The sequence below is a fragment of the Ranitomeya imitator genome, chromosome 1, assembly GCF_032444005.1.
Source record: "Ranitomeya imitator isolate aRanImi1 chromosome 1, aRanImi1.pri, whole genome shotgun sequence".
Lineage (NCBI taxonomy): Eukaryota > Metazoa > Chordata > Amphibia > Anura > Dendrobatidae > Ranitomeya > Ranitomeya imitator.
In genome coordinates this window covers 849,229,719-849,252,752 of record NC_091282.1, presented here as the reverse complement: position 1 = coordinate 849,252,752, position 23,034 = coordinate 849,229,719, and the positions used below count along the sequence as shown (strand labels likewise).

Sequence of the window (23,034 nt, the reverse complement as noted above, 5' to 3'; positions counted from 1 at the left end):
CCGCTAATGACCTCAGGTTAGCATCCTCAATAATCAGAACCTCCCACTCCCGTCTCCAAGACTTTACACGTGCTGCGCCGATTCTTTGGAATGCACTACCTAGGTTAATACGATTAATCCCCAATCCCCACAGTTTTAAGCGTACCCTAAAAACTCATTTGTTCAGACTGGCCTACCGCCTCAATGCATTAACCTAACGATCCCTGTGTGGCCTATTTATAATATAAAAAAAAAAAAAAAAGGTTCCTCGCATCATGTTCTCATACACTTTATGCAGTATTAGCCCTCTGTGTCTGTACTGCTACATACTTAGGCTGTTAACTGGTTCATGCAGCTTTACATGAACACCTGAGCCTTACACTATGGCCGGTCCGAATAACTAAAGCAATTGTTACCATCCACCTCTCGTGTCTCCCCTTTTCCTCATAGTTTGTAAGCTTGCGAGCAGGGCCCTCATTCCTCCTGGTATCTGTTTTGAACTGTATTTCTGTTATGCTGTAATGTCTATTGTCTGTACAAGTCCCCTCTATAATTTGTAAAGCGCTGCGGAATATGTTGGCGCTATATAAATAAAAATTATTATTATTATTATTATATGAGGCTCATTATTCTGTATGGAACAATATATGAGGCTCATTATTCTGTATGGAACAATATATGATGCTCATTATTCTGTATGGAACAATATATGAGGCTCATTATTATGTATGGAGCAATATATGAGGCTCATTATTATGTATGGAGCACTGTGTGGTGCCCATAATACTGTATGGTGGACTATACTGTCCAGTTTCTGACTTATTGTAGAATGTACAATTGATATCACTCATGTAATGTCATAAATGAAATGTTTGGCTTTGTACTATACCTAAATTTTTCTGCCGTATCTGTGCATCATGAATTGTGGTATGTGTTACAGGGACCCACTGGGACTAATTTGCCCGGGGCCCACGAAAACCTGAAGCCGGCCCTGCTTATGAGATCTGTGCCAAATCATCACTGGCGTCACTGTCCCTAGTTAGAAGAAAGCAAAAAGTCATGTGTGCCCAAATTGGTATCAACATAACCTTCAGCTCAAGGTGCAAAAATACAACCCCCTCCCACCCCCACACACACAGCTCAATGGAAAAATAAAAATAGGTCTCAAAATTAGGAGACAAACTTAATTATTTGTTTCTTTTGCAAACTTCTGAATTTTTTTTCAACCTTTAAGTTAAAAGAAAAGGTCATGGCTTTAGGGAGAAGGAACAAAATGCAAATGTAATGTTAAAATCAGCTGCAGTGGGAAAGGGTTAAATGAGGTTTGTGATGTGCGTTTCCATGACGGTGGTCTTTCCATCTGGCCAGTAAGGCCTTATTCACACACTGACTTTCTTTTCACTGCCCTGCATCTTTCAAGAATTAAAAACAGCAACATTTTACTGCTCCAGCAAAGTGAATGAGATTTCTGCTCCTTCTTTGCGGTTTCACATCTGCAGCGTCAGTTCTTTCAGTGTTTATAAAGGGGAAAAAACAAAAATGGAGATAAAAACGCATCTAAGATTAACATATTTTAGGTTTTTCCTGCTTACACTCTGGATTGTGCTGCAGTGTGTGCACAGAGCCTTAGCAAAAACACACGTAAACAAGCCCTAAGGCTGGAATCACCCCAGTGTATGCCAAAGACCGCTAGCGTGATCCCAGTGTCAGCGCTCCGATCCCCTCGCATCAGAGAACAGCTGCGGAGGAGACGGAGAAAGTCATTTCTCCAACTCCCCTGCTGTCGCCGTACATCGGACTGCACTGGGATGGCATCCGAGTGCAGTCTGATGTTTCACACGCACCCATAGACTTGTATGAGTGTGCGAGCCGGGTCGGCATGAGAAATAATCGCTGATCTGCCCCATAGGATGCTATATCACACAGCCATGTTATACGGCGGTGTGACCCCGGCCTTAGGATGTGCGCAGTGCCTGACAACGCCACACCCGCCGAGTATTCCTTCTCTTCCCTGGTTCTTGCACCGCCCCCTCCAGCGGCACAGAGCGGGCGACTCCCCCGAAGAACCAACGGGTCGCTTCTATTAACCACTTCATAGTGCGCACCCTGAGGACGTGACATAAGCCAGGACGTGGGCACAACTATACGGTTTTAACATTGCTGTGCATTATACTCATGTTATAGACGGAAACCTCCTGAGACACAAGCACTGTGCTCAAAGACTAATTAAGCACCATTTTGTGCCCACAGAAGCCATTACGCGCCGGCTCTTCGCAGCCAAGCCTGCTGACGGGCTGAGGCGACAGGCGCCATGACGGCAGGCTGGGAGGGGGGCTAGCAGTCACCGCGGTGGCCACCATTAGCAGCACCAGCTCCGAGCACATCCGCATCTGAGCGGATAATGTATGTGAGCGGATAATAACATCCAGCCTACGTTTACTGCAAGAGTGGGCGGGGACATTCCCCTTTTCAGCCAATAGGAATGCAAAGCTTGCTGGTCGTTCACCAATCAGCGGCGCCGGAGGGCGGGGTTTGCACAGATGCGGCCTGTGTAGAGATGGTGGACGGCGGAAGTGCGAGACCTGGAACGGGAGCTCGGGGAATCGGCTGCGGTGGGCGAAGCGGAAGCGAGAGCGACCCGAAAACGGACGTCTGTTCCCCGCGGACGTGCCGCCGCCATAGTGGTAGGTGTCCCGGCCCCGGAGCCGGGGCTGTCCTTGTGTGCCGCCGTGCTCACACAGACAATGGCTCGCTATGGAAGCTTGCAGAGGTCGCCAGTAATTCGCTTGCATGGAGGTGTTGTATTTGGTGAGCGGTCGCTATTGTTCTCTGTTGTCAGGCAGAGGCGAGCCCGGCGGATGGCTGCGGGGGAGGGGCGGCGGCGCTGGCCCTTTAACGGAGGCTGCGATGATGACAGCTGGCCTATTGATCGGGCTCTGCCAGGAATGACAATGGACCCCGATGTTGTTCTGGGGGCTTCCCATCCTGGGGACACGCTATTCACAGATCTTAATATCCTTGGCGACAGTGATTAATAATTAAGGGCCAGCTTTGGGGTAAATTCATATAGTCTTGTGATTGGATATGATCCCAGTTTTTTGCCGTCTTGTTTCCCCTCACATTTACCATTCGGGGGTCCTGTCAGCTCGCGCTCACTGACGGATCCTCAGTTGCTCCGTTCTGCGGCTGAAGAAGGCGAAAGGTGCAGCATTGATGAAACCCTATTGGGGAAATGAGCTCTAGCCAACAATATCTGCATCTAAAGGGGTGGCCCTATGTGTTTTGTCTTATTTTTTGCATCTATGTAGCCATATCCTGGCTTTTTTTGTGCAGGACAAGTTGTGTATACAATATATATTATTATTTATTTATTTTTATAGCGCCATTTATTCCATGGCGCTTTACATGTGAGGAGGGGTATACATAATAAAAACAGGTACAATAATCTTAATACAAGTCATAATTGGTACAGGAGGAGTGAGGACCCTGCCCGCGAAGGCTCACAATCTACAAGGGATGGGTGAGGATACAGTAGGTGAGGGTAGAGATGGTCATGCAGCGGTTTTGTCGATCGGTGGTTACTGCAGGTTGTAGGCTTGTCTGAAGAGATGAGTCTTCAGGCTCTTTTTGAAGGTTTCGATGGTAGGCGAGAGTCTGATGTGTTGTGGTAGAGAGTTCTAGAGTAGGGGTGATAAGCGAGAGAAATTTTATATGTGATTGTGGGAAGAAGAGATAAGAGGGGAGTAGAGAAGGAGATCTTGTGAGGATCGGAGGTTGCGTGTAGGTAGGTACCGGGAGACGAGGTCACAGATGTATGGAGGAGACAGGTTGTGGATGGCTTTATATGTCATGGTTAGGCTTTTGTACTGGAGTCTCTGGATAATGGGGAGCCAGTGAAGGGATTGACAGAGGGGAGAGTGCGGGGAATAGCGGGGGGACAGGTGGATTAGTCGGGCAGCAGAGTTTAGAATAGATTGGAGGGGTGTGAGAGTGTTAGAGGGGAGGCCACAGAGCAGGAGGTTACAGTAGTCGAGGCGGGGGATGATGAGGGCATGGACTAGGGTTTTTGCAGATTCTTGGTTTAGGAATGTACGGCTCCGTGAAATATTTTTGAGTTGGAGGCGGCAGGAAGTGGAAAGGGCTTGGATATGTGGTTTGAAGGAGAGATCAGCGTCAAGGATTACCCCGAGGCAGCGAGCTTGTGGGACTGGGGAGAGTGGGATAGGTAATGGATAGGTTCGTTGGGGGGGTCACGTGAGATGGGGGAAGATGATGAATTCTGGTTTGTCCATGTTAAGTTTTAGAAATCTAGCGGAGAAGAAGGATGAAATGGTGGACAGACATTGAGGGATTCTGGTTAGTAGGGAGGTGATATCTGGTCCAGAGATGTAGATCTGTGTGTCATCAGCATAGAGGTGATACTGAAAGCCATGAGATTCTATGAGCTGTCCCAGGCCAAAGGTGTAAATGGAGAAGAGCAGGGGCCCAAGGACTGAACCTTGTGGGTCTCCGACAGATAGAGGGCGAGGTAAGGAGGTGGTGTGTGAGTGGGAGACGCTGAATGTTCGGTCAGTTAGGTATGACGAGATCCAGGATAGGGCCAAGTCTGTGATGCCAAGGGATGAGAGGGTCTGTAGTAATAGGGAATGGTCCACTGTGTCAAAGGCAGAGGACAGGTCTAGGAGGAGGACAGAGTAGTGTCGATTGCTCTTCGTGGTTAATAGGTCATTGATGACCTTAGTTAGGGCAGTTTCAGTGGAGTGGTGTGACCGGAAGCCAGATTGTAAGCGGTCGAAGGGGGAGCAGGAAGATAGATGGGAGGACAGTTCAATATGGGCGTGTTGTTCCAGTAGTTTTGAGGCATAGGGGAGAAGTGATATAGGGTGATAGCTAGATACAGAGGATGGGTCAAGAGAGGGCTTTTTGAGGATAGGTGTGACTGAGGCATGTTTAAAGCTTGAGGGTAAAACACCAGTTGTTAGTGATAGGTTGAAGAGATGGGTTAGAGTTGGGATGAAGACTGTGGCGAGGTTTGGGATGAAGTGGGAAGGGATTGGGTCAAGTGCACAGGTGGTGAGACGCGATCTTGAGAGTAGAGTGGAGAGTCGATCTTCTGTAATATTGGAGAAGTTGGTTTTGTAGGTGGAGGGCTGGTATTTGGGAGGAAGGGCTCTGGGGGTTGTCCACTAAAACTGTCTCTGATGTTCTCAATCTTCTGCTTGAAAAATGAGGCAAAGTCTTCAGCGGAGATAAGTGGGGAGGGAGGAGGTGCTGGTGGACAGAGGAGAGAGTTGAAGGTGTTGAATAACTGTTTAGGGTTGTGAGACAGAGAGGATATGAGAGAGAGAAGTAGGTTTGTTTAGCTGTGGCGAGTGTGGTCTTGAAAGTAGTGAGGGACTGTTTGAATGCGATGAAGTGCTCGTTGGAGTGGGATCTTTTCCATCTCCGCTCAGCAGCCCTGGAAGCTCGCCTTAGTTCTTTGGTCAGGCTGGTGTGCCAGGGCTGTCTGTTGATTTTGCGAGCTTTGGTATGTGTGAGCGGGGCAAGAGATTCTAAAGCTACATCTATTGTGGTGTTATATAGAGCGGCAGCGTCATCCGCATTGTGTAGGGAACTTATGTCTGTGAGAGGGAGGAGGGATTCAGAGAGTGAATGTAGATCAAGGTGTTTAAGATTTCTGCGAGGGTGTGCAAGTTTGTGGGGATTGTAGACAAGAAGTGGAGAGGGAAGAGAATGTGAGAAGATTGTGGTCAGAAAGAGGAAGAGGTGAGTTAGAGAGGCTAGATAGGGAGCAGAGGCTGGTGAAGATGAGGTCCAATGTGTGACCATCTTTGTAAGTGGCTGCAGAAGACCATTGAGTGAGGCTGAAGGAGGAAGTGAGAGATAGAAGTTTAGTGGCAGCCGAGAGGGAAGTGTCAATGGGGATGTTGAAGTTGCCCATGATGATAGTGGGGATGTCCTCAGAAAGGAAATGAAGTAGCCAGGTGGTGAAGTGGTCAAAGAAGGTGCATATCTATGTATTTTAACCCCTTTCCGCCATTAGACGTACTATTCCGTCCATGTGGGGTGGGCCCTACTTCCCAAGGACGGAATAGTACAGCAAAGTGTCAGATCAGCGATCTGTCAATAAAATGTGATGCCCCTTCCGGGGCAAAGTAAAAAAAAGTTAAAAAATGTTTTTTTACATGTGTGAAAAAAAATAAAATCCTAAATAAATAATAAAAAAAATATATTGTTCCAATAAATATATTCCTTTATCTAAATAATAAAAAAAAGCAATAAAAGTACACATATTTAGTATAGCCGCGTCCGTAACGACCCGTCCTATAAAACTGTCCCACTAGTTAACCCCTTCAGTTAACACCGTAAAAAAACAACAACAATGCTTTATCATACCGCCAAACAAAAAGTGTAATAACACGTGATCAAAGAGACGGATATAAATAACCATGGTACCGATGAAAACCTCATCTTGTTCCGCAAAAAACGAGCCGCCATACAGCATCATCAGGTAAAAAAGAAAAAAGTTATAGTCCTCAGAATAAAGCGATGCAAAAATAATTATTTTTTCTATAAAATAGTTTTTATCGTATAAAAGCGCCAAAACATAAAAAAATGATATAAATGAGGTATCTCTGTAATCATACTGACCCGAAGAATAAAACTGCTTTATCAATTTTACCAAACGCGGAACGGTATAAACGCCTCCCCCAAAAGAAATTCATGAATAGCTGGTTTTTGGTAATTCTGCCTCACAAAAATCGGATTAAAAAGCGATCAAAAAATGTCACGTGCCCGAAAATGTTACCAATAAAGTCAACTCGTCCCGCAAAAAACAAGACCTCACATGACTCTGTGGACCAAAATGTGGAAAAATTATAGCTCTCAAAATGTGGAGACGCAAAAACTATTTATTGCAATAAAAAGCGTCTTTTAGTGTGTGACGGCTGCCAATCATAAAAATCCGATAAAAAACCCGCTATAAAAGCAAATCAAACCCCCCTTCATCACCCCCTTAGTTAGGGAAAAATTAAAAATATATTTATTTCCATTTTCCCATTGGGGTTAGGGCTAGGGTTAGGGTTGGGGCTAAAGATAGGGTTAGGGTTTGGATTACATTTACGGTTGGGAATAGGGTTGGGGGTGTGGTTAGGGTTACCGTTGAGATTAGGGTTAGGGGTGTGTTTGGATTAGGGTTTCAGTTATAATTGGGGGGTTTCCACTGTTCAGGCACATCAGGGGCTCTCCAAACGCGACATGGCGTCCAATCTCAATTCCAGCCAATTCTGCGTTGAAAAAGTAAAACAGTGCTCCTTCCCTTCCGAGCTCTCCCGTGCGCCCAAACAGGGATTTACCCCAACATTTGGGGTATCGGCGTACTCAGGACACATTGGACAACAACTTTTGGGGTCCAATTTCTCCTGCTACCCTTGGGGAAAATACAAAACTGGGGGCTAAAAAATAATTTTTGTGGGGAAAAAAGATTTATTTTCACGGCTCTGCGTTATAAACTGTAGTGAAACACTTGGGGGTTCAAAGCTCTCACAACACATCTAGATAAGTTCCTTAGGGGGTCTGCTTTCCAAAATGGTCACTTGTGGGGGGTTTCAATGTTTAGGCACATCAGTGGCTCTCCAAACGCAACATGGCGTCCCATCTCAATTCCAGTCAATTTTGCATTGAAAAGTTAAATGGCGCTCCTTCCCTTCCGAGCTCTGCCATACGCCCAAACAGTGGTTTACCCCCACATATGGGGTATCAGCGTACTCAGGACAAATTGTACAACAACTTTTGGGGTCCATTTTCTCCTGTTACCCATGGTAACATAAAACAAATTGGAGCTGAAGTAAATTTTTTGTGAAAAAAAAAAAAAAGTTAAATGTTCATTTTTATTTAAACATTCCAACAATTCCTGTGAAGCACCTGAAGGGTTAATAAACTTCTTGAATGTGGTTTTGAGCACCTCGAGGGGTGCAGCTTTTAGAATGGTGTCACACTTGGTTATTTTCTATCATATAGACCCCTAAAAATGACGTCAAATGAGATGTGGTCTCTAAAAAAAAAAAAATGGTGTTGTAAAAATGAGAAATTGCTGGTCAACTTTTAACCCTTATAACTCCGTAACAAAAAAAACATGTTGGTTCCAAAATTGTGCTGATGTAAAGTAGACATGTGGGAAATGTTACTTATTAAGTATTTTGTGTGACATATCTCTGTGATTTAATTGCATAAAAATTCAAAGTTGGAAAATTGCGAAATTTTCATGATTTTCGCCAAATTTCCGTTTTTTTCACAAATAAACGCAGGTAATATCAAAGAAATTTTACCACTATCATGAAGTACAATATGTCACGAGAAAACAGTGTCAGAATCACTGGGATCCGTTGAAGCGTTCCAGAGTTATAACCTCATAAAGGGACAGTGGTCAGAATTGTAAAAATTGGCCCGGTCATTAACGTGCAAACCACCCTTGGGGGTAAAGGGGTTAAGGAATAGACAAAAATCTGGATGCTTTTTTTTTTACCTAAAATCACCATTTTCTCAGACCCCCTTATTTTTCCCATTGATGTGGTCTATGATGTGGATGAATTAATTTTTACATTTTCATACAAAGGACTTCTACAGACATGGTAATACCAACTATGTTTATTTTATGTTTTTTTGTTTGTTTGTTTTTTTAATATTATTTAGCCCCCACTAGGGATCAGCTCTGGTCTTTTGATTGCAGTATACAGTAAGATTCCTGATGCCGCCATTGGCTGGGTTTCCTACACATACCAAGATGGTGGTGGCAGTCCAGTTCCTATTTAGTGAAAAAATCAGAGGCCTCATGATCCCCAAATTGTTCCTTTTTCTGAAGGGCTGTATCGGCACATCAAAGCCACAACATAAAAATTGGGTTTAAAAATGTTATGAAAATTTTCTTAAACATTTGAAAAATGGCCAGTAAGGCAGGTTTCATCACATGTAGTGTAGTCTGCATTTTTCTCCAGTTTTCTGAAGCCTCTAGCTGTAATTCTTAGCTTTCTGTAAGCTAGTGGTTGGAGACTAGCTGCTATCATGTCTCATACACAGGGCTCAGAGATTCCTTGCACACCTGTCTGTTTAGCACATGAGCAGCAGCATGGAGGACATTATACAATTGTACTGAGCAGTGTAGCTGTGACTCCAGCACTGGGGTGAAATACACACTTAAAATAAAGCAGCAGCACCGTCTCTGCCTCTCTCACACTATTCCTTTCCCTGTCCCTCTCCATACACTTTATTTAGCAGTTATGAGTGAATAATGAATTCAAGAGGGAGAGGGTGAGAGGCTTAGGAGAAGACAGAAAGTGATTTATTCAAAGTTTGTTCAACTGCCATTGATCATTTCTTGGAAATTTCATGTTAATAATCGTCTGATCTCCCAGTGCATAGTTGGAGTATATTTACACGTCGCAGGAATTTCTGTAACTCTCCTAATAGAAATGCTTCCCTCCAGCTTGTATTAATCCATGTGATCGGCAAACCTAAGTCCACCATTATGTCTTGGAAGCAGTCGTTCCTGGCGTCATCTGGAAGTTAAGAACAAATATTAATTTTTTTATGCTCTAACCCTTAGACATCCTGTTGTGCCAGATTCTAGAAAGTATAGGACTTCCCAGGTCCGAGTTGGCCTATGCTGTAACATCTGGACACTGCGGAGGTACGCAACGTCCAACCCGCAGCGTTTACGGACTATGGGAACATACCCCTAGGGTGATGGCTTGTTCACTATTATCGTTAGGAAAGGCCAGGTGATGCAAATTTCCCAGCTTTATAAAAACCCAGCCTCCTCTAACCTTGTGCTACAAAACAGCAGCCATGGGTTCTGCTAAGCAGCTGCCTAGCACTCTGAAAATGGTGGAGGCCCACAAAGCAGGAGAAGGCTATAAGAAGATGGCAAAGCTTTTTCAAGTTGCCCTTTCCTCTGTTCGAAATGTAATTAAGAAATGACAGTTATCAGGAACAGTGGAGGTCAAAAATAACACATACAGGTGCTTCTCACAGTATAGAATATCATTAATAGTTAATTTATTTCAGTTCTTCAATACAAAAAGTGAAACTCATATATTATATAGAGTCATTACAAACAGTGATCTATTTCAAGTGTTTCTGTTAATGTTGATGATTATGGCTGACAGCCAATGAAAATCCAAAAGTCATTTTCTCCATAAATTACAATAATTAACAAAAACACCTGCAAAGGCTTCCTAAGTCTAAAAAGGTCCCTTAGTCAGTTTCGGTAGGCTCCACAATCATGGGGAAGACTGCTGACTTGACAGATGTTCAGAAGGCAGTCATTGACACACTCCACAAGAAGGGTAAGCCACAAAAGTCATAGCTAAAGAAGCTGGCTGTTCAGAGTGCTGTATCCAAGCATATTAGTAGAAAGTTGAGTGGAAGGAAAAAGTGTGGTAGAAAGAGGTGGACATGCAGCCGGGATAACTCCAGCCTTGAAAGGATCGTTGGGATTCTTTTACACTTGCCGTGGTTTGTCGTCTCGTTTTTGCGGCCCCAATAGATTTCTATGGGGCCGCAATAATTCAACGGAGCGCCATACGCTGTATGGCCGTGAGGGCCGTATTTACGGCCGTGAAAAAATATCGAGCCTGCTTGATATTTTTCACGGCTTACGGACACAGAAGCTTGTTTTTGCGGTGCACTGTGAATTCCGTTTTTCCGGATCACCTTTTTTTTTTTTTCTTGGTGCCTACTTTTTCATTACTATTCCAATCCAGAAAAACGGCGATCCACAAGATTTTTGCGGCAGATGGGGCAATACTGCCCAAAAAAAGCCCACAAAAAGGGCCGCTAAAATCACAGTAAGTGTAAAAGAAGCCTTAAGAAAAGTCCATTCAAAAATTTGGGGGAGATTCACAAGGAGTGGACTGCTGCTGGAGTCATTGCTTCAAGAGCCACCACACACAGACCTAACCAGGACATGGGCTACAAGTGTCGCATTCCTTGTGTCAAGCCACTCATGACCAATAGACAATGCCAGAAGTGTCTTACCTGGGCCGAGGAGAAAAAGAACTGGACTGTTGCTCTGTGGTCCAAGGTGTTGTTTTCAGATGAAAGTAAATTTTGAATTTCATTTGGAAATCAAGGTCCCAGAGTCTGGAGGAAGAGTGGAGAGGCACACAATCCAAGCTGCTTGAGGTCTAGTGTGAAGCTTCCACAATCAGTGATGGTTTGGTGAGCCATGTCATCTTCTGGTGTAGGTGCACTGTGTTTTTTCAAGACCAAAGTCAGCCCAGCCATCTACCAGGAAATTTTACAGCACTTCATGCTTCCCTCTACTGACAAGCTTTTTGGAGATGGAAATTTCATTCTCCAGCAGGACTTGGCACCTGTCTACACTGTCAAAAGTATAAATACCTGGTTTAAAAACAACAGTATCACTTTGCTTGATTGGCCAGCAAACTCACCTTAACTCTATAGAGAATCTATGGGGTATTGTCAAGAGGAAGATGAGACACCAGACCCAACAATGCAGACAAGCTGAAGGCAGCTATCAAAGCAACCTGGGCTTCCATAACACCTCAGCAGTGCCACAGGCTGATCGCCTCCATGCCAATGTGCATTGATGCAGTAATTGATGCAAAAGGAGCCTCGACCAAGTATTGAGAGCATTTACTGAATATACATTCCAGTAGGCCAACATTTCAGACTTTAAAATCATTTTTCGAGCTGGTGTTATAAAGTACCGTATATACTTGAGTATAAGCCGAGATTTTCAGCCCATTTTTGGGGAGTGAAAGTCCCCCTCTCGGCTTATACTCAAGTCATACCCAGGGATTGGCAGGGGAGGGGGAGCAGGGGGGTGGAGCAGGGGCTGTCTAATTATACTCACCTGCTCCTGGAGCGGTCCCTGCTTCCCCGGCGCCTCAGCTTCTTCCTGTACTGAGCGGTCACATGGTACCGCTCATTACAGTAATGCATATGCGGCTCCACCTCCCATAGGGTGTGGAGCCACATATTCATTACTGTAATGAGCAGTAACGGTGACCGCTCAATACAGGAAGAAGCTGCGGCGCCGGGAAAGCAGGAACTGCACAGCGCCAGGAGCAGGTGAGTATAACGGCGAGGGGAGTGCAGCGCTGCGCGATATTCACCTGCTCCTCGTTCTGGCGCCGCTCCGTCTTCAGCGTCTTCTGCAGTGACTCTCAGGTCAGAGGGTGTGATGACGTGGTTAGTGCGCGCCCTCTGCCTGAACATCAGTGCAGAAGATACTGAAGATGGAGCGGCGCCGGAACGAAGTCAGGTAAATATTGCAAGTGCCGGGGGCCTGAGCGACGGAGAGGTGAGTATGTGATTTTGTTTTTTATCGCAGCAACAGCAAATGGGGCAAGTGTCTGTATGAAGCATCTTATGGGGCTATAATCAAGGTTTGTGCAGCACTATATGGGGCAAATATCTTTATGGAGCATCTTATGGGGCCATAATTAATGTTCGTGCCGCATTATATGGGGCAAGTGTCTGTATGGAGCAACTTATGGGGCCATAATCAAGGTTTGTGCAGCACTATATGGGGCAAATATCTTTATGGAGCATCTTATGGGGCCATAATCAACATTTGTGCAGCATTATATTGGGCAAATGTGTCTATGGAGCATCTTATGGGGCCATTATTATGCAGGATTATATGGGGCATATTTTAATATGGAGCATGATATGAGGCCCATCATAAACTTTATGGAGCATTATATGGGGATCCTGATTCAAAATGGATATTCAAAAACACTTAACCTACTGATGTCTCAATTAATTTTACTTTTATTGGTATCTATTTTTACTTTTGACATTTACCGGTAGCTGCTGCATTTTCCACCCTAGGCTTATACCCGAGTCATCAAGTTTTCCCAGTTTTTTTTGTAGCAAAATTAGGGGGGTCGGCTTATACTGGTTTCGGCTTATACTCGAGTATATACGGTATTCTAATTTACTGAGATAATGACTTTTGGGTGTTCATTGGTTGTAAGCCATAATCATCAACATAACAGAAATAAACACTTGAAATAGATCACTCTGTTTGTAAGGACTTTATATAATGAGATTCACTTTTGGTATTTAACTGAAATAAATTAACTTTTTGATGATATTCTAGTTTTGTGAGAAGCACCTGCATATGTAATTTTGGGGCACCTTGCAGGGTTAATAGTACCCTCATTTGCGCAAAAAAAAAAAATTATATATACCGTATTTTTCAGACTGGGACACATTTTCCCCCAAAAATTTGGGAAGAAAATGGGGGGTGCATGTTATAGTCCGAACGCAGGCTTACCGGGGGGTTGCGGCAGTGGTGTAGCAGCAGAACCGGCAGTGGCAGAGGTGTGGCGGTGCGGAGTGCACCTGAGCAGTGTCCTTTCCTCAGGATGCCAGCGGCAGAAATGTGGCGACACCGCGGCCCGGTGTCTAATGCGAGCAGAGTCGGGTGCATCATCGGTTTCCATGTGGCCTTCTTCCTGAAGCTGAAGCGGCACGTGTGCAGATTGAGATCTCTGCGGCCCTCGACTTCAGGAAAATGGCCACGCGTGCAGATTGAGATCTCGGCTGTTATTTTTCTGAAGCGAAGGCTATCAAGATCTATCTGCGCACGCTTGGCCTCAGGAAGATGACCACCGAGAAACTATGGTGAAGACCAAAGAGCTGTCGAAGGACACCAGAAACAAAATTGTAGCCCTGCACCAGGCTGGGAAGACTGAATCTGCAATAGGCAAGCAGCTTGGTGTGATGAAATCAACTGTTGGAGCAATAATAAGAAAATGGAAGACATATGGAAGACCACTGATAATCTCCCTCGGTCTGGAGCTCCATGGAAGATCACACCCCATGGGATCAAAATGATCACAAGAACGGTGAGCAAAAATCCCGGAACCACTTGGGGGACCTAGTGAATGACCTGCATAGAGCTGGGACCATCGTTACAAAGGCTACCATCAGTAACACACTACGCCGCCTGGGACTCAAATCCTGCAGTGCCAGACATGTCCCCCTGCGTAAGCCAATACATGTTCGAGCCCGTCTGAAGTTTGCCACAGAGCATTTGCATTATCTAGAAGAGTATTGGGAGAATGTCATATGGTCGGATGAAACCAAAGTAGAACTGTTTGGTAGAAACACAACTCGTCGTGTTGAATGCTGAGTTGTATCCAAAGAACACCATACCTACTGTGAAGCATGGGGGTGGCAACATCATTAGGCTATTTATCTGCAAAGGGACCAGCATGACTGATCCGTGTACATGAAAGAATGAATGGGGCCATGTATCGTGAGATTTTAAGTGCAAACCTCCTTCTATCAGCAAGGGCATTGAGGATGAAACGTGGATGGGTCTTTCAGCACGATAATGATCCCAAGCACACAGCCAGGTCAACAAAGGAGTGGCTTCATAAGAAGCATATGAAGGTCCTAGATTGGCCTAGCCAGTCTCCAGATCTCAACCCCATAGAAAATCTTTGGAGGGAGTTGAAAGTTCGTGTTGCCCAGCGAAAGGCCCTAAACACTGCTCTAGAGGAGATATGCATGGAGGAATGGGGCAACATACCACCAACAGTGTGTGGCAACCTTGTGAAAACTTACAGAAATTTTTTGACCTGTCATTGACGACAAAGGATATATAACAAAATATTGAGATGAACTTTTATTAATGACCAAATACTTATTTTCCACCATAATTTGCAAAATAAATCTTGCTAAATCAGACAAGGTGGTTTTCTGGATTTGTTTTCTCGTTTTGACTCTCATAGTTGTGGTCTACCTATGATGTCATTTACAGGCCTCTCTCATCTTTTTAAGACGGAGAACTTGCACAATTGGGGTCTGACTAAATATTTTTTTCCCCAATGTATCTGTTCCTGAGGAATGGCTGGAAGAAGTGAACTTGCCCGAATCGCACTTTAGACCAGGATGATAAGTTTTATTTCTCATCAAAAGACATGGTGGAGCTCTTATCGGCAGTAAGGTATACAATTGGCAAAGCAGAGGAAAAAAACAACTTGAACAATCCAGGATGAAATATTAGGAGCTTTGAGATAAAAAAAGAAAGATGGTGTTTCCTATTCATAATGTAGAGAGTGTAATTCTGGATGAGTAGGAGTGCCCAGAGAGATGTCTAAGCATCCCGGAAGAACTTAGTGCTAGGTTCCCATTAGATAAGGACATAGCCAAATGCTGGATGGAGATTCCTAAAGTAGATATCTAGGTAGCGAAGATGGCAAAGAAAACTACGTTGCCGTTTGAAGACTCTACTCAAGGACCGCTGGATTGAAAAATGGACAGCCTGTTGAGAAAGTATTGAAAGATATCTGTGATTTCACTGAAAACCAGCGTAGTTTCCACCTGTACAACAAGGGCCATGTTACGTTGGTAAAAGCAGAAGACCTGCTGGCCTCATTGCCTCTCCTTCAGAAGCTGATGCTTTGGCAGAATCGGACAGGCTAGTGGCAAGATCTTATTCAGTCTTACCAAACACCACAAGGAGAGCCAATTGGTTGAAGATGTGGAGCGGGAATATAATGTCTAAATCTAAACTTTGCTCTATCCCATTCAGGGGAGAGTATGTTGGTCCAGCTCTCAATGAATTGTTAGACAAAGCTGCCAAGAAGTCTCTTCCTAACCCAAAAATCTTCAAGTGAAGGTTGTTGGTTTTTTTTTCCATCACAGGCTCAAACCTCACAGTAAGAGGGAAATGTAACTCTGGTCTTTGGAGTTACCCCAAAGGAGGAAGGGGAAAGAATGTATTTCAGAGCCAACATAAGACAATGATGCCAAGCAAGTAGGAGGCAAATTTCAGATTTTCTTTCACAGTGGCAGAAGATATCTTCAGATCAGAATATTCTGGAATCTGACAGTGGGGGAACAATAATATAATTCTCTCCCTACACCCCGCAAAGGCTTGAAGTAGCATCCCTGCCATCTCTAAGATTATAGAAGAACCTAATCTCAGACCTCCAAGGACTGCAGGCATCAGGAGTGATTTCCTCAGTTCAAAATCTGGAACATGAATTATCCCTTTCCGTGTTCCAGATTTAATCCCAGTAATGGGCAGAGACTTTGTAATGGCTACTATCGACCTACAGGATGTTTCCTATCACGTGCCCATACATCCAGCATTGTTAATTTACAGTTCAAAGTCCTTCATTTCGGAATTTTTTAGTTTATCAAATATTCACAAAGATCAAACTTTAACATCGTTAGGTTGGATAGTAAATCAGGACTTGGCTTCTTCCACCAGGAAGGTGTTCGCAGGGATTCTCTTAAATTCCCGAGATCAGACCTCTTCTCTTCCGGTATCCAAACAATTACATATAAAATCCAAGATTTATGCTCTAAGGGACCAGAAGACTGTGCCCCTAACAGCAGCGAGTGGAATTGCGACACACCCGCCGCTATTATGTTAAATGCCGCTATCAGATTGACAGCTTCATTTAATATGATCGCCCTCCCCGTAGTCCTCCATGTAGGATGCTGCCCTCCCCGTAGTCCTCCATGTAGGATGCTGCCCTCCCCGTAGTCCTCCATGTAGGATGCTGCCCTCCCCGTAGTCCTCCATGTAGGATGCTGCCCTCCCCGTAGTCCTCCATGTAGGATGCTGCCCTCCCCGTAGTCCTACATGTAGGATGCTGGTCACCAGAATATTCTCAATGAAAAATCAGTGGAGCGGAGGAATAATCATCATCATTACTTTCAACTGAATTGAACTTGGGATGATGGGTGGATGGCCCGGTGCCATCACCCACAGCTCACAAGCCTCATAACTGCAGCGTGGCATGCCGCTACTTGTGGCAGTGTAGTGCAGAGAGATCGTGTCTTGGTGAACAAAAAATTAAAATTCAGTCCATTGCCAAGAAACTACCTAGATTTCAATACTTTGGAGAGCCTGTGGTCAGTCTTTCCAATTGTGGGCGCACAAACAAAAACCCATTCTTGTTTAATCCATGCCTGGAATTATCAGTCAGGATGTGGCCCGGAAGCAGATATCCAGCATGTCATGACGAATTGCAGAAGTCATGTAAAATAAAGGTTTTTGGGAACATGTTATGTATTTTTCAATAAAAATGTGAAAACTTATGAAATGATAATAACTGAACTTAAGTAAACATAAATGTCTGACTAAAAGATCTAAAACCACTGGAGCAGCAAACTTCATAACGACATCCGAGTCGCCAGGCACTATAAAGTTAGATCATGTGCAGTGCATGATCTAGCTAACTTGTCTGTAGGGCTGACAGGCTACTGCATTGCTATACTTTCTATGATCAAACTGCAGAAAGTGAAAGTCCCATAATGGGGCTGTGTATATGTGTGTGTGTGTGTGTATATATATCTCACACACTCACACACGTTATACTGTCTAAGGGTCACTTCCGTCTGTCACGGATATTCCTTGGTCGCGGCCTCTGTCTGTCATGGAATCCAAGTCGCTGATTGGTCTCGCCAGCTGCCTGTCATGGCCGCCGCGACCAATCAGCGACGGTCACAGTCCGATTAGTTCCTCCATACTCCCCGCAGTCAGTGCCTGGCGCCCGCTCCATACTCCCCGCAGTCAGCGCCCGCTCCATACTCCCCTCCAGTCACCACTCACACGGGGTTAATGCCAGCAATAACGGACCGCGTTATGCTGCGGGTAACTCACTCCGTTACCTCTGCTATTAACCCTGTGTGAACAAGTTTTTACTATTGATGCTGCCTATGCAGCATCAATAGTAAAAAGATCTACCGTAATGTTCTTCCAATCCCAGAGATGCATTGCGAAATTACCCAGAAGACTTGGCAGTCTCGCGAGACCGCTAAGGGATCTGGGTAATTTCGCAATGCATCCTGGGAACGCAAGGTGGCGGCAACCGCGCGCATCGCTAGAGGTTCGCTGGCTCTACGCTGGATCCCGCCGGGAGAGTATATAACTATTTTTTTATTTTAATTATTTTTTTAACAGGGATATGGTGCCCACACTGCTAAATACTACGTGGGCTGTGTTAGATACAGCGTGGCTGCTATTATACTACCTGGCCGCGTGGCTGCTATATACTGTGTGGGCTGTGTTATATACTATGTGGGCTGTGTTATTTACTGCGTGGCCTATATTAACGCATCGGGTATTCTACAATTTGTATGTATGTATATAGCAGCCACATGGTATATACCACAGGCCACATAGTACTCCTATATACTACGTGGCCTGTGCCATATACTATGTGGCTGCTGCATGCATGCATGCATACATACATACATATATATATATTCTAGAATGCCCGATGCGTTAGAATTGGGCCACCATTATATATATATATATATATGTATAAGCTGACCCCGCTAATTTTGCCGCAAAAAACTGGTAAAACTTAATGACTCGAGTATAAGCCTAGGGTGTAAAATGTAGCAGCTACCGGTAATTGTCAGAAGTAAAAATAGGTACCAATAAAAGTAAAATTAATTGAGACATCAGTAGGTTAAGTGTTTTTGAATATCCATATTGAATCAGGAGCCCCATATAATCCTGCATAAAGGTTAATAATGGCCCCATAAGATGCTCCATAGACACATTTGCCCAATATAATGCTGCACAAATGTTGATTATAGTTTATCAATCCAATATTTACAATTTAAGTATCACTAAGATATTCTATGTTTCTTTGCCAAACAATATGGGCTGGTCGTGTAAAAAAAGACTTGACTATAGCATACCCGGATTCCGGTCTGCAGCTTGTGAGACAGGTGGAGACACAGAGAGAGTTTGTAAGAAACTAAGGTTCTTACCTTTCACTGGTGGTTTGGTGTTGTGGATTCTGTTTTTGGGCTCCCTCTGGTGGTTACAGATGGTACTGGGTGACTTGTGTTCTCTGCGGTCTCTGGTGTCCACCTGTTCTATCAGGATATGGGAGTTTCCTATTTAACCTGGCTTTCTTGTCATTTCCTCGCCGGCTATCAATGTAATCAGTGTGTCTTGTTACCTCTGCTTCCCGCTTCTGTATTCTTCAGGACAAGCTAAGTTTTTGATTTTCCTGTTCCACGTTTTGCTTAATTTTTGTCTTAGTCCAGCTTGCAGATATGTGATTCCTTTTTGCTGGTTGCTCTAGTGGGCTGATATTACTCCTCATGTTCCATGAGTTGGAACATGAGTTCAAGTAATTTCAGGATGGTTTTTTGTAGGGTTTTTCGCTGACCGCGCAGTTCACTTTTGTATCCTCTGCTATCTAGCTTTAGCGGGCCTCATTTTGCTGAATCTGTTTTCATAACTACGTATGTGCTTTCCTCTCATTTCACCATCATTACATGTGGGGGGCTGCTATTTCTGTGGGGTGTTTCTCTGGAGGCAAGAGAGGTCTGTGTTTCTTCTAATAGGGAAAGTTAGTTCTTCGGCTGGCGCGAGACGTCTAGAATCATCGTAGGCACGTTCCCCGGCTACAGCTAGTTGTGTGTTGAGGTTCAGGATCGCGGTCAGCTCAGTTTCCATCACCCTAGAGCTTGTTTTGTTTTTTGTGCTTGTCCTTTTGTGATCCCCTGCCATTGGGATCATGACAGTTTGGTCTGTGTGTCTTCTGATCCTCAGTCTGCGTTTGCCGGATCTCAGATATTGGAGCCTTTTTTAATCAGCCCACCTAGGGACGCCAAAACAGTAAGGTCGGTCTCAAATGGACCATTATGTATATTGGATGGTTTCCAAATTGTTAGGATGCTCGAGCAGATGGATTCACACAGACAAGTTGTATCTGTGTGAATCCAACTGCCCGAGCATCCTAACTATTTAGAAACCATCCAATATACATTATGGTCCATTTGAGACCGACCTAACAGCACCCATCTAGGTAAGTTCCCTGATGGGGGTATAGTATCCAAAATGCTGTCACTTTTGGCTGGTTTCCACTGTTTAGGCACATCAGGGGCTATCCAAGCGCGACATGGTGTTCGCTTATTATTTCAGCAAATTTTGTGTTAAAAAAAATCAAATGGCTCTCCTTCCCTTCTGAACCCTGCCATGCACCCAATCAGTAGTTTCTCCCCACATATGGGGTATCTGCATACTCAGGAGAAATTACACAGCAAATTTTGGGGACCATTTTTTTTTCTGTGACCCTTGTGAAGAAAAAAAAAAAACAATTGGGATCTAAAGTAAAATTTTTGTGACAAACTTAAATGCTCTTTTTTTTATTCTTCTGCTTTGTTTAATTCATGTGATATACCTGAAGGGTTAATAAACTTCTTGAATGTGTTTTTGAGCAGATTGAGGGGTGAAATTTTTTTAAAATGGTGTCACTTTTGTTTTTTTTTCTGTCGCATAGACCACTCAGTCACTTTAAATGTGATGTGGTTCCTAAAGGGAAATAAAAAAAATTGTTTTGTAAATTTTGTTGGAAAAACTGATGATAAATAATGAGTAGTGTTGAGCATTCCGATACTGCAAGTATCGGGTATCGGACGATACTTGCGGTATCGGAATTCCGATACCGAGATCCGATACTTTTGTGATATCGGGTATCGGTATCGGATCAATAGGGATGTGAAAATAAAGAATTAAAATAAAAAATATTGATATGCTCACCTCTCCGGCGGCCCCTGGACATCACGCTGCTAACCGGGAGGCTTCTTTGTTTAAAATGCGCGCCTTTAGGACCTGCGAATGACGTCGCGGCTTCTGATTGGTCGTGTGCCGGTCACATGGGCGGCACGCGACCAATCAGAAGCCGGGACGTCATTCGCAGGTCCTCAATTCCTAGAATTAGGAGTTTTTGTGAATGAGAATGACGTCGCGGCTTCTGATTGGTCGCGTGCCGCCCATGTGACCGGCACACGACCAATCAGAAGCCGCGACGTCATTCTCATTCACAAAAACTCCTAATTCTAGGAATTGAGGACCTGCGAATGACGTCACGGCTTCTGATTGGTCGCGTACCGGTCACATGGGCGGCACGCGACCAATCGGAAGCCGGGACGTCATTCGCAGGTCCTAAAGAAGAACAAAGAAGCCTCCCGGTTAGCAGCGTGATGTCCAGGGGCCGCCGGAGAGGTGAGCATATCAATATTTTTTATTTTAATTCTTTATTTTACACATCCCTATGGATCCCAGGGCCTGAAGGAGAGTTTCCTCTCCTTCAGACCCTGGGAACCATGAGAATACCTTCCGATACTTGATGTCCCATTGACTTGTATTGGTATCGGATATCGGTATCGGCGATATCCGATATTTTTCGGGTATCGGCCGATACTATCCGATACCGATACTTTCAAGTATCGGACGGTATCGCTCAACACTAATAATGAGTGAACGTGGTCAAATAGTGTTATCCGAGTATCTTGGACGTGCTCCAATATATTTGAGTCCCTGCAGCTGCATGTTTTGAGGCAGTAAACAGCCGCAACACATGCATGGATTGTCAATAAACGGGCAGTCCCTGCATGTGTTGTGGCTGTCTTTAAACCCTTCAAACTTCCTAATAAATAAAAATTGTTTAAAAAGTGATGTTAATGTAAAGTAGACATGTGGTAAATGTTAGTTATACCACACAAAATCTACTATATAATTGTCTAAGGGTCACTTCCGTCGGTCCTTCTTTCTTTCTGTCACGGATATTCATTCGCTGATTGGTCTCGGCAGCTGCCTGTCATTGGCTGCCGCGAACAATCATCGATGGCCACAGTCCGATAAGTCCCTCCCTACTCCCCTGCAGTCAGTGCCCGCTCCATTCTCCTCTTCCCACAGGTATGCACTGACTTTACCCAGCTCTCCCTGGCTCCAGAATATCTCTGTATACTGCATTGATTTTCCATGGTATGCACTGACTTTACCCAGCTCTCCCTGGCTCCAGAATATCTCTGTATACTGCATTGATTTTCCATGGTATGCACTGACTTTACCCAGCTCTCCCTGGCTCCAGAATATCTCTGTATACTGCATTGATTTTCCATGGTATGCACTGACTTTACCCAGCTCTCCCTGGCTCCAGAATATCTCTGTATACTGCATTGATTTTCCATGGTATGCACTGACTTTACCCAGCTCTCCCTGGCTCCAGAATATCTCTGTATACTGCATTGATTTTCCATGGTATGCACTGACTTTACCCAGCTCTCCCTGGCTCCAGAATATCTCTGTATACTGCATTGATTTTCCATGGTATGCACTGACTTTACCCAGCTCTCCCTGGCTCCAGAATATCTCTGTATACTGCATTGATTTTCCATGGTATGCACTGACTTTACCCAGCTCTCCCTGGCTCCAGAATATCTCTGTATACTGCATTGATTTTCCATGGTATGCACTGACTTTACCCAGCTCTCCCTGGCTCCAGAATATCTCTGTATACTGCATTGATTTTCCATGGTATGCACTGACTTTACCCAGCTCTCCCTGGCTCCAGAATATCTCTGTATACTGCATTGATTTTCCATGGTATGCACTGACTTTACCCAGCTCTCCCTGGCTCCAGAATATCTCTGTATACTGCATTGATTTTCCATGGTATGCACTGACTTTACCCAGCTCTCCCTGGCTCCAGAATATCTCTGTATACTGCATTGATTTTCCATGGTATGCACTGACTTTACCCAGCTCTCCCTGGCTCCAGAATATCTCTGTATACTGCATTGATTTTCCATGGTATGCACTGACTTTACCCAGCTCTCCCTGGCTCCAGAATATCTCTGTATACTGCATTGATTTTCCATGGTATGCACTGACTTTACCCAGCTCTCCCTGGCTCCAGAATATCTCTGTATACTGCATTGATTTTCCATGGTATGCACTGACTTTACCCAGCTCTCCCTGGCTCCAGAATATCTCTGTATACTGCATTGATTTTCCATGGTATGCACTGACTTTACCCAGCTCTCCCTGGCTCCAGAATATCTCTGTATACTGCATTGATTTTCCATGGTATGCACTGACTTTACCCAGCTCTCCCTGGCTCCAGAATATCTCTGTATACTGCATTGATTTTCCATGGTATGCACTGACTTTACCCAGCTCTCCCTGGCTCCAGAATATCTCTGTATACTGCATTGATTTTCCATGGTATGCACTGACTTTACCCAGCT

The 23,034-nt window shown here is 44.4% G+C and overlaps 1 protein-coding gene across 1 annotated transcript in view; it reads left to right on the top strand.

Moving 5' to 3' along the window:
* The first annotated feature begins 2,513 nt into the window (after positions 1-2,513).
* LOC138651263 (lysine-specific demethylase 4B-like) overlaps positions 2,514-23,034 on the top strand; it is a 102,399-nt gene continuing 81,878 nt past the window's right edge. The window contains exon 1 of the mRNA XM_069741332.1: positions 2,514-2,663. The gene's annotated coding sequence lies outside the window, so the exon portion shown is untranslated. The remainder of the gene's footprint in view (positions 2,664-23,034) is intronic.